Below are 12,355 nucleotides of genomic sequence, written 5' to 3'. Positions count from 1 at the left end.
ATTTCAAGGGGTAACGTACCTGTGGGAGAGGAGGAGTGTAGATTGCAGGACTGCTTGGTCTGGAGCAGATACTTCTTCCATGTGGAAGGGTCGGAGGTGGTGAAGCATTGCAGAAACTTCTCCACTTGTTGATAGGCCCTTTCTGACTGTCTGTTGGTGTGCAGATGATAGCCAGAGGACAAACTCACTGAGGCGCGCAGTAGGGAATAGAAGGCTCGCCAGAAGTGGGAGATGAATTGTGAGCCCCAGTCTGACATAATGTCCTGGAGTAACATGATGGCAAACTACGTGTTGGAGGACCAGGTGTGGTCCAGGCATTTCAGTGGCTGACAGAACTCTGGGAAGAGCAAGGAAGTGGGCAGCCTTGGAGAACCAGTCCACCACTGTCATGATTACCATGGCCCCATCAGAAGGTGGTAAACCCCTGATGAAATCAATGGCAAGGAGGGACCATGGGTGTCAAGGAACCAGCAGGGGCTGCTGGAGCCTAATGGTCTGCTGGTTGGAGGAATTGGGCTGGATACGTTGAGGGCAGGCAGCGACAAACTGACATGTGCCTGCAACAATGGTGGATCACCAGAACTGACGTCACAGAAAATCCAGAGTCTGTCATGCACCTGGATGACCAGTGAGTGGTGAGGAGTGGTCCCACTGGACGCCCTCAAAGTGCACGGCCGCCAGCACGTGCATGGACAGTCGTGATTCATTAGAAGGACAAATAAAAATAAGGCACTACGTGAGTAGACAAGGGTTAGAATGGGGAGGTTTAGGCTCATCAGGCTTCGGCGCGAAAGGGCTTGGATGAGGTAAGTGTCTGGTGTTTCTTCTTCTTCATCCTTCGTCTGTCAGTGCATAGCTGGAGTAGTGGGAATGGCTCTGGGGCGGTACTGTGTTCTTTGTGTGAGATGTGGGAATTCTGGGAGACTGCCTGGTTCCCAGATCACCACATCTGCATCAGAGACAATGTTAAGGAACTGGAACGGCAGCTTGATGACCATTGGCTTATATGGGAAACTGAGGAGATGAGAGATAGGAGCTCCAGTCACCCCAAAGCTGCAGAAGGCAGATAAATGGATGACTGTCAGGAGAGGGATAAATATGGGCAGCTAGTTACTCTCAATAATAAGTATACCATTTTGGATACTGTTAAGGAGGAATGACCTACTGGGGAGGGGTTCACTGGGGGAAGCAGTAGTGACTGGGTCTCTAGCACTGAGGCTCAGAAGAAAAGAGAGGTGAGGAGGACTGCAGTAGTGATAAGTGATTCCATAGATAGAGGAATAGACACTGTGGACGCGAAACAGACATCCCGATGGGATGCTGCCTCCCAGGTACCAAGATCAGAAATGTCTTGGATTGGTTGCCCAGATTTCTAAGGGGGGGGGGTGGTGAGCAGCCAGAAGTCTTGTTACATATTGGCATCAAGTAGGAAAAGCAAGGAGTTACTGAAGGGAGACTTTATGGAGCTAGGTAGAAATCTGAAAAGCAGGATCTCTAGGGTAGCAATATCTCGACTGCTGTTTTCGCTACATGCCTAGGAGGATAAGAATCGGATAATTTGTCAGGTGAATGCATGGCTGAAGAACCGTTGCAGGGGACAGGGTTTCAAATTTATGGATCATTGGGATCTCTTATGGGGAAGGGATGGGTTGCACCTGAACCTGAGGAGGACCAATATCCTTGTTGGCAGATTTGCTAGAGCTGTTTAAATTAATTTGGCATGGGGATGGGAACTGGAGTGATAGGGCTGTTGGTTTATAAGCTGAGGCAGAGTGTAGGGTGACCGTCAGGAAGGACAGGCAGATGATGGTGCAAAATTGCACTCAGTGGAATGAGTTGCAGTGTAAAAGGTGGACAAAATCAAAAAGGATGACAGATACAGGACAGGAGGTGTTATATTTGAATACACACAGTATATGGAATAAGTTAGATGATCTTGTAGTACAGTTCGAGATTGGCAGGTGTGATATTGTGGGTATCACTGAACCATATCTGAAAGAAGATTATAGTTAAGAGTCTAACATCAAGGATACAAATTGTGCTGAGAGGACAGGCAGGCAGGCAGAGGGGGTGGTGTGGCTCTGTGGGTAAAAAATGAAATCAAATCCTTAGGAAGAGGTGACATAGGATCAGAAGATGTAGAATCCTTGTAGGTAGAGTTATGAAACCGCAAGCTTAAAAAGACACTGATGGGAAGTTACATACAGCTCTCCAAACAGCAGCTAGGATGTGGGCCACAATTTATAATGGCAGATAGAAAAGGCGTGTCAAAAGAGAATTATTCTGATAGTCATGGGGGATTTTAATATGCAGGTAGATTGGGAAAATTAGGTTGGTGCCGGCTCCCAAGAGAAGGAATTTGTAGAATGCGTATGAGATGACTTTTTAGAGCAGCTTGAGGTCGAGCCTGCTAAGGGATCAGCTATTCTGGATTTGATGTGGTGTAATGAACCAGATTTGATTAGGGAGCTTAATCAAATAGGAGATAATGATCATAATATGATAAGATTCACCCTGCAGTTTGAGAAGGAGAGCCTAAAATGTATCAGTATTACAGTGGAGCAAAGGGAATTACAGAGGCATGAGAGAGGAGCTGTCCAAAGTTGATCAGTAGAGCACTAACAGGGATGATGGCAGAGCAGAAACAGCTGAAGTTTCTGGGAGCAATCTGAAAGATGCAGGATAGGTACATCCCAAAGAAGAAGAAATATTCTAAAGACAGGATGACACAGCCGTGGTTGACAAGGGAAGTCAAAGCCAACGTAAAAGCAAAAGAAAGGGCATATAATGACGCAAAAATTAGCTGGAAGTTAGAGGATTAAAACTGACAGAAAACAACTATAAAAGCCATAAGGGGGGAAAAGATGAAATATGAAGGTTAGCTAGCCAATAACATCAAAGAGGATATCAAAAGATTTTTTCGATACATAAAGAGTAAAAGACAGATGAGAGTAGATAATGGACCGCTGGAAAATGATGTAGAGGTAGTAATCGGGGACACGGAAATGGTGGACAAAATGAAGAAGTATTTTGCATCACACTTGAGGAGGAATTTCTTTAGCCAGAGGGCAGTGAATCTGTGGAATTCGTTGACACAGGCAGCCGTGGAGACGAAGTCACTTAAGGCAGAGGTTGATAGGTTCTTGATACGTCAGGGTGTGAAAGGTTATGGGGAGAAGGCAAGAGAATGGGTTTGAGAGGGAAATGGATCAGCCATGATGAAATGGTGGGGAAGGCTCAATGAGCCAAATGGTCAATTCTGCTCCAATACCTTACGGTCTTATGTAGTCGTCAGGTGTGTTGGCCAGAGCAGCCTCGTGCTGTAGGGCTGGCAGATCTGATTCTCGGGGTCCCAGATGATCAGGGCGAGGGTCTGGGAAGATGGAATGATGGGCTGAGGGTCAATCTCCATTTTAACTGGTTGATTTGTCATGACAAAGCGTCCACCTTAGTGCTGCGTCAGTAGGACATGGTGAAGTTGAATTGCTCGAAGAAGAGGGCCCAGCGAGCCTGATGTGGGTTGAGCTGGTGGGTCTGTTGAATAGATATGAGGTTCTGGTAGTCAGTCCAGATCAGGAAGGGCTTGGTATTTCCCATCAGCTAAAGTCTCCATTCCTCTAAGGCCTATTTAATGGTGAGTAGCTCCTACTCCATAACAGTGCTGTTTAGAGTTGAACCAGCACAAGAAGAGGACACAAGGGTGTGTCTTCCAATCTGGTCCTTGCTGGGAGAAGGTGGCCCTGGAGCCTAAGTCAGATGCAACCACCTCTACCACAAAAGGTTCACTGCGGTTCAGATGGCAGAGAATGGGAGTGGTGGTGAAGTGTCCTGAGCTCGTCAAAAGTGTGGCCCACAGCCACAGACTAGCCTATCTGTGAAGTAGATAACTTGGTGAGGGAGGTGATAGTGGTGATTTGGCTGTAGTTTCTGATGAACCAGCGATAGAAGTTGGAGAAGCCCAAGAAGTTGTAGCTGTTTGAGTGCAGTTGGGGCCATCCAGTGACAGTGCACACTTTCTCTGAGTCTATGATTATGTCATGGAGTGAAACACATACCTGTGGAACATTTTTGTTAATGAAATATTGGAAGATGGCCAGATTGTTGCAAAGTCCAAAAGGCATCACCAAGTATTCACAGTGGCCAGTGGGTGTTATGAACACTGTCTTCCACACATCTCTCTGACGGATTGGGATGAAGTTGTGCACATTCCATAGATCCAGTTTGCTGAAGATCTGGGCCCCATGGAATGTTTTAAATGTGCTTCCTATCAAGGGAAGATGGTAGTGGTCCTTATTGGTGAGTTTGTTGAGCCTATGGCAGTCGATGGAAGGATGGAGACCCCCATCTTTCTTTTTGACAAAAAAGAATCCTGCACTGGCTGGGGACCGGGATGTTTGAATGAATCTGTGCTGTACCATTTCAACGATGTAGTAATTCATGGCTTGGGTCTTAGGAGTGGTGAGGGAGAACAAACAAACTTGGGGAGAGGTGGTGGATAGTGCAGTCATGTGGTCTCTGAGATGGCAAGGTGCTGGCTTCCTTTTTACTGAAAGTGATGGCTAGTCAGGGTATTCCTGTGGAAGTTTGGTGAGGTCAAGGGTTTCCACAGATTTGTGGGGTGGAGGTTGCAGGCAGGTAGGTCTCTAACTCAGCACTGAACTGAATGGCCAGGTGAAGTGAAGGTCTTGAGTGGAGAGCTAAGTTGAGAGGAATGTTGGGTGAGTCAATAAGGGGAAATTGGATAAACTCTCGGTGCTCTCCGATGTTCATGTGCATAGGCCTTGCGCACATTCTGACCATGCCCAGACCCCAGGGGATGTCCGTCAATGGCCATGATGCAGAAGGAGTGAGAGATAGACTTGGCAGGAAGTCCAGTCTGCACACTCAGAGTCCAGACCAGAAAGTTGGCTGGAGTGCTGGAATCCACTGTGTGCGTCATGACGTGGAGGAGGATGAAGAGACTGAGGTGGGCTATGGTGCTAGAGTGAGGAGCTGCAGTAGCTTACCAGATAGAAGGCCCCTCGTGTCTACCTGCTGGGACCGTTTTCCCAGATGCAATGTGCATTTGATGCAGCTCCACAGTAAGTGCTCAAGTTGTTCTCCCACTGAATCTCATGCTCTTGGGGGTGGGGTTAAGGGAGCTCTCTCTGACTGCCTTCGTTAAGGAGGTGCTGCTGATGAGGGTTTTTCATTTGAAATGGTTTAGGAACGGAATGAGATTCTGGCTGATGATCTGTGGGATCGTTGCATGAGATGCTTGTCAATTCGGAGGGTCAGTGATGCGGCTTTCAGGTTGGTAGGCATCTCCCAGGTAGCCAGCCTGTATTTTGAGTGCTCTGAGAGGCCGAGATGGTAATGAAGCAGCAGAGCTTCCGCATTCCAGCTGCAGTCCATCTCGTGAATTTCACAATGTGATCCAGCATTGAGCGTGAGTTTTAATGCAAGCGAAGTATCTGATCCACTGCCACCCTTCCACTTCCCGGATGGTCAAACACCCAACACATCTCAGCAATGAATTCCTCACACTGGTTGCAAATGGAGACCTTATTATCCCACTTAACAGCAGCCCAGGTCAGAGTTCACCCAGTCACGAGAGAAATGATGAAGACAATCTTGGCTCGGTCCATTACATACAGAGATGGCTGAAGCTCAAAGTGTAAGACACGCTGCATCAGAAATTTGTGACATTGGTTTGAGGATCCCTCGAAGCAGTCAGACACTGGAATCTACAGCTCCAAAGAAGGATGTTAACTGGCATGGCGTTGCTGTATTGAGATGGAGAGTTGGCTGAGAATGGCGAGCTGATGGTTAATGGTTTCCTGCTTCAGGATCGTGTGCTCCTGTCGAAGGACAACTTCCTTGAGGTGAACATACTCTGCTGGGTCAAACAAGGATTCACTCATCCTGTCAGGAAATGTATAGGAAGCTTGACCCAAAAGCAGAGCAATGGAGATGATTCAGTGATGACTGTTAACTTTAATAATAGACTGCAAAAATAACAAGCCATAAGGGGTCACGATACAAAAGAACAGATACTAAACATCACAGACAACAAGGTAACTGAAGGCTAGGAGCTACTGTTTGAGGCAGGCAGGTTCATATGAGTGAAAAAGGACTGGGGATGAGAGCTGGGTTTAAATAGGCTGCAGGTGACTCCTGTTTGCTTGGTGGAGACCAGAAGGAGCCTGCTTGGGCAGGCCTGACAGGATATCCCCAGGGCATGATGGGATCTATCACAGAATATTGAAGGAAGCAAATAATGAAGCAATAACAGCTCATGCGTGTCAGTATACATTCTGGTGCCAACATAGCACGCCCACAATGCTCAGTAGAACAACAAAGAGCATGACAAAACAGAAGAGAACAAATAACAAAACAACAACAGCAGAAGAAGCCCATTTACTCCCTCCCATGCAGCAACACACAATGACAGTCCTCCAACTCCAAGACAAGCTTCCAATCTCCAGGCTTTGACTTCCAGACTTCCGATCAACCTTCAAGCTCCGACCTTCGGTATCAACCCCCGGACCATAGAACCATAGAACATTACAGCACAGAAACAGACCTTTTGGCCCTTCTTGGCTGTGCCGAACCATTTTTCTGCCTAGTCCCACTGACCTGCACCTGGACCATATCCCTCCATACACCTCTCATCCATGTACTTGTCCAATTTTTTCTTACATGTTAAAAGTAAGCCTGTATTTACCACTTCATCTGGCAGCTCAATCCACACTCCCACCACTCTCTGTGTGAAGAAGCCCCCCTTAATGTTCCCTTTAAACTTTTCCCCCTTCACCCTTAACCCATGCCCTCTGGTTTTTTTCTCCCCTAGCCTCATGGGAAAAAAGCCTGCTTGCATTCACTCTATCTATACCCATCATAATTTTATATACCTCTATCAAATCTCCCCTCATTCCTCTACACTCCAGGGAATAAAGTTCTAACCTATTCAACCTTTCTCTGTAACTCAGTTTCTCAAGTCTCAGCAACATCCTTGTAAACCTTCTCTGCACTCTTTCAACCTTATTTATATCCTTCCTGTAATTTGGTGACCAAAACTGCACGCAATACTCCAAATTCGGCCTCACCAATGCCTTATACAACCTCTCCATAACATTTCAACTCTTATACTCAATACTTTGATTTATAAAGGCCAATGTACCAAAAGCTCTCTTTACAACCCTATCTACCTGTGATGCCACTCTTAAGGAATTTTGTATCTGTATTCCCAGATCCCTCTGTCCTACTGCACTCCTCAGTGCCCTACCATTTACCTTGTATGTTCTACCTTGGTTTGTCCTTCCAACCTGCAATACCTCATACTTGTCTGTATTAAACTCCATCTGCCATTTTTCAGCCCATTTTTCCAGCTGGTCCAAGTCCCTCTGCAGGCTCTGAAAACCTTCCTCACTGTCTTCTACACCTCCAATCTTTGTATCATCAGCAAATTTGCTGATCCAACTTACCACATTATCATCCAGATCATTGATATAGATGACAAATAACAATGGACCCAGCACTGATCCCTGTGGCACACCACTAGTCACAGGCCTCCACTCAGAAAAGCAATCCTCCACTACCACTCTCTGGCTTCTTCCATTGAGTCAATGTCTCATCCAATTTACTACCTCTCCATGTATACCTAGCGACTGAATCTTCCTAACTAAACTTCCATGCAGGACTTTGTCAAAGGCCTTACTGAAGTCCATGTAGACAACATCCACTGCCTTCCCTTCATCCACTTTCCTGGTAACCTCCTCGCAAAACTCAAATAGATTTGTCAAACATGACCTACCACGCACAAAGCCATGTTGACCCTCCCTAATAAGTCCCTGTCTATCCAAATACTTGTAGATCCTATCTCTTAGTACTCCTTCCAATAATTTATCTACTACCGATGTCAAACTTAATAGCCTATAATTTCCCAGGTTACTTTTAGAGCCTTTTTTAAACAACGGAACAACATGATGGGACCCAAAATCCAGGCTTGAACTCCAGGAGTGCTGACTGACTGGCCCTCATGCTTCCTGCTTGCAAGAACATCCAATCCCTGGGACCCAGGATCTTTGGTTTTTGCTAGATATGATGATCTGTTTAATATCCAAGTGTTCCCAACAGTTCTTAAATGAACGAGTAAAATCAGAAATCTCAGAGTACCGAATAGCTTGGGCAATGATCTAACTGTTGGATTTCTTTGCTTGTTAATGCACCTGATAAGAAAGTTTGTCCGTCTATTGCCCGTTCATCAATACACTACATCTGAAATTCCCCGGTAAGACTGTAAACCATATTGCTTCAATTTAAAGTAACGTGGTTTGTAGATGCAACATCATTTCTCTTTGGAAATGTTATTTTTGATTATTGTAACCCCAGCATTTTTCCACCTAACAGTAAATTTTCAAATAACTAACGATTTCTGTTAATAATAAGTGTAGCACAGGTTATAAATTGCAGTAAGCAAACATGCTGCCTAATCCTTTAATGCTTTGGAAAACCATTTCTTGTGAAGTTAAATGCACTGTAGAATTGCTCACATACTTTATTTGGCTTTTGAGTACTGGGTCAGAATACTCTTGGCAGCTGATAGTAAACAGCACATCTTTGTTTTATATGTCCCAAATACAAGTAAATGGTGTAATCATTATATTCTTCAAAAATGCATGATAGGCAGAAAAGATGCTTTCAATCCTTGGCCTAGAGAGCATTAATGTTGTTTATAATTAACCAATGAACGTAAATAACACTGAAATTTGAATCTTTCATCTCCAGTGTTGCAATGCAGTTCCTGATTAGCAGAAAATATTATTTTATTTAATTCTAAGCTGCAGTTAAATCATGGATTTTATATCAAGATCCAGGTAGTGTTTCCTCTTGAACAAGATACAAGCTGTTACTTGTTGATTTCAGAAAGAGGGGCGGTACCCACATTCCTGTTTCCATCAAAAGTGCTGAGCTAGAGAGGGTTGAAGTTTTCAAGTGGACATCACCAACAGCCTATCCTGGTCCAGCCCTGTATCTGCCACAGTTAAGAAACCACACCTGCATCTCTGCTTCTTCAGGAGGTTAAAGGAATTTGTTTCCCCTTTGATCCTCACCAATTTTTATCAATGCACCATAGAAAGCATCCATCGTGGATTAATATGGCAACTGCTTTGCCCATGGCCACAAGAAATTGCAGACAGTTCAGTACATCAAGGAAACCAGCCTCCCTTCCATGGACACTTCCATTGAGTAGGCCTTAGATAAAGTGACACAAAAAGGATTAGCAGACATGGTGAAAACTTATTACATTGGGAGTAATAAAACAAACAGATGATTGGCTAACTAACAGAAAATAATCAGGAACATGGGTCTTTCAGTTCAGTAAGCTGTATGAGATGGAGCCCCACAGGGATTAGTTCTGCAGTCATAAAATTGGAGAGCTGCAACATAGGAGCAGATCTGTTAAGTCTGCCCCAAGCATCAAATGTCCAATTTTGCACTGATCCTTCCCTAATCTGTGTTATTCTCCTCATATTCCTATCAAAACCCTCTGATACCTACACACTAGGGGTAATTTTCTATCACCTAGCTTGCAAGTCTTTGGCGTGTGGGGAGGAAAATGGAACATCTGGAGGAAACTCAACAGAGGAAAGACATGCAAACTCAACACAGAACAGCAATGGAGGTCAGGACTGAACACAGACCACTGGAACTGTGAAGCAGCAGCTCTACTAACTGTGCCAACAAATCAACCACTGATCAGCTATATTACCAACTTCAGTGAAGGAACTGCAAAGAAAGTTGGACAATTAATGAAGAGGATGCAGAGTCTTAAGAGAGACATAGATTAAACAAACAAGCCGACAAAAAACTTAAATATGACTGATGAGAGTTTAAGGAGGGTAAGATGGAAAAGTCATTGTACAACTTGCGTCTGAGCCAGGGGAGTTCTGGCAGTCAGAAGGGTCATGGTGTGGGGAAGAGGGAATGGGTGGGAGAAGCTGAGATCCATCCGTTTGAGGATCAATGATTCACAAAAGTTTTGACCATCAGTGTGTCAGCCAGGGCCAGGGGTCTAACTGGCCAGTGACATTGCATCACTGGGTGTGTGTGAGTGAGGGGGGGAAGTCGGGTACATGAACTTCATTGCCTTCACTCAAGATATGGTGACTTGGGAATCAAGAATTTGGGTTCAATGATGCTTGGCAGGTGGGAATAAGGGGAAGAGGTGTTTCTTTCGTAAGTGGGAATGGGCATGAGATCAGTGAAAATGGAACCTACTTTCTTACTTACTGCCTGTTACACCACTAGCTCTTAGAGAAACTATGAAGGTCCTCCATCTCTGGAGGTGTTCAAGACTTCCTTCATTGAGTCAGTAGCTTCCTCTCGGTTTTCACTACTGTCAGTCATGCAAGACCTGGGTGGAGACTCAGGAATACCATTGCACTCAGATACAAGAATTCTTCATTGCTGTTTCCATTACAATTTTGTTTACTAGTCAAAGTTGTTAGCCCTGAGCTGAACCCCCAATCCTGGAGGATCAGTTAACCATTCTTAGTCTGGCCTCTACCCTTTGATCTGTTTGGCATGGGTGACTCTACCAAGAGCCAAAACATAAAGACCTGACTCCCACCAACATGGCTCTCTGGACCAATGAGGCACACAAGCCTCCAAACCGCAACAAGGTTGTGGTCCTCTTGGAAGAGTGAGAAGGGGAATTTGAACTATTTTTGGAATGTAGGGGAGGAGATGCCGGAAGAATGTAAGGTAAGTAATTGAACTTAAGACTGCAAACTCTGATCCTTAAAGTGTAATACATTTGAAATACACAGCAGGTCAGGCATCTTCTGTTTAAAGTGACACAGAGTTAATATTTCTGGTTGAACATTGTTCATCAGAACTGGAAAGTGAGAAAACAAGTTTAGTTTGTTGCAGACGATGAGGGACAGATGGATAAATCAGAGGGAATATCACTGATAGGGTGAGAGCAGAGTTGCTTAGGTGATTCTGATGATTTTACAAAGCCTTCTGTAAATCTCCTCTCTGCAGCCCTCTGTAAACATTGGGTTCACCGGGGCAGCACTGGCCACACTTTTTGTCCCATTCATTGCTTCCTGTCCTCTCTATACATCGACAAATAGATACTTTATTGATTCCAAAGGGAATTACAGTGTCACAGTCGCACTGCAAGTGCACAGGTATAAATATTAAAGAGAAGAAGAAAGAATAAAAAATAAGTTACCACAAACAGTCTGACAGGAGGAGGTCATCATTGCCCCAACTGTAGGTTGACTCATGATTGAGCCTGATGGCCTAGGGTAAGAATGACATCATATGGTCCTCTTTGGAGCAGTGCAGTTGTCTTAGTCTATTACTAAAAGTGCTCCTCTCTTCAACTAAGGTGGCATACAGAAGGTGAGAAACATTGTCCAGAATTGCCACGATTTTCCATAGGGTTCTTTGTTCTACCACAGCCTCCACTGTGTCCAGTTTGACTCCTGTAACAGGGCCAGCCTTTCTAATCAGTTTATTGAGCATGTTGGCATCACCCATGTTAATGCTAGTGCCCCAGCACACCACTGCATAGAAGATTGTACTGACAACAACAGACTGGTTGACCTTGTGAAGGAAAGGCCTACACGCTCCAAAGGACCTCAGTCTCCTTAGGAAGTCTTGTACACAGCCTCTGTGTTGGTGCTCCACTCAAGTCTATCATCCAGGTGCACCCTCAGGGACTTGTTGAAACTAACCTTCAGCTCACTTTCTCATTTCTGATTCTCCATTTTAAATATTATTTTTCTCTCTTCACTGAAGCTGCCAAGTGCAGCAGTCTATTTATTTCAAATTTCTAGCTTCTGTGGCTTGATTGTCAACATTATAACTTAGTGAGCACGATTGCTGTGCCTTGGAACAAAAACTCACTTTTTCTATGAAATTTCAAAAATAATGTTGCCTAGCAACAGTGTTGCTCAGTGTGCATCTCTCACAGTTGTCACTTCACATAATTAAGAGTGAATCATGCTGTGAACTTGCCGGTGAAATTTCTAAATGAAACCAAACAACCAAAAAATAATTATCCTGCTTTAACCTGGAATAAAGAGCATTTTCAAACATGTAAGTACTAATGCTAATGGCCTTGTGATTAAATTTCTAGACATATGCAAATTCAAGATTTAATGCATTTTTTTCTTCTTATATTCTGGATTTGGTCTGGCGACAAATATGGAAAAGCATTGGTCCAATCATTATTTCTGGGGGTTATGTATTTGATTAATATGAGTAATTTATGCTTCTTGAAAGGTAAAACAGCTAACATGTTTCTTAGCGTATAGACTAACATACTAAACAACTGATGCTTTTATTCTTGGATTAA

This window comes from Mobula birostris, chromosome 18, assembly GCF_030028105.1.
Source record: "Mobula birostris isolate sMobBir1 chromosome 18, sMobBir1.hap1, whole genome shotgun sequence".
In the NCBI taxonomy this organism is placed as follows: domain Eukaryota; kingdom Metazoa; phylum Chordata; class Chondrichthyes; order Myliobatiformes; family Myliobatidae; genus Mobula; species Mobula birostris.
The sequence above is the reverse complement of the archived record's forward strand: the minus strand, read 5'-3'. Positions refer to the sequence as shown.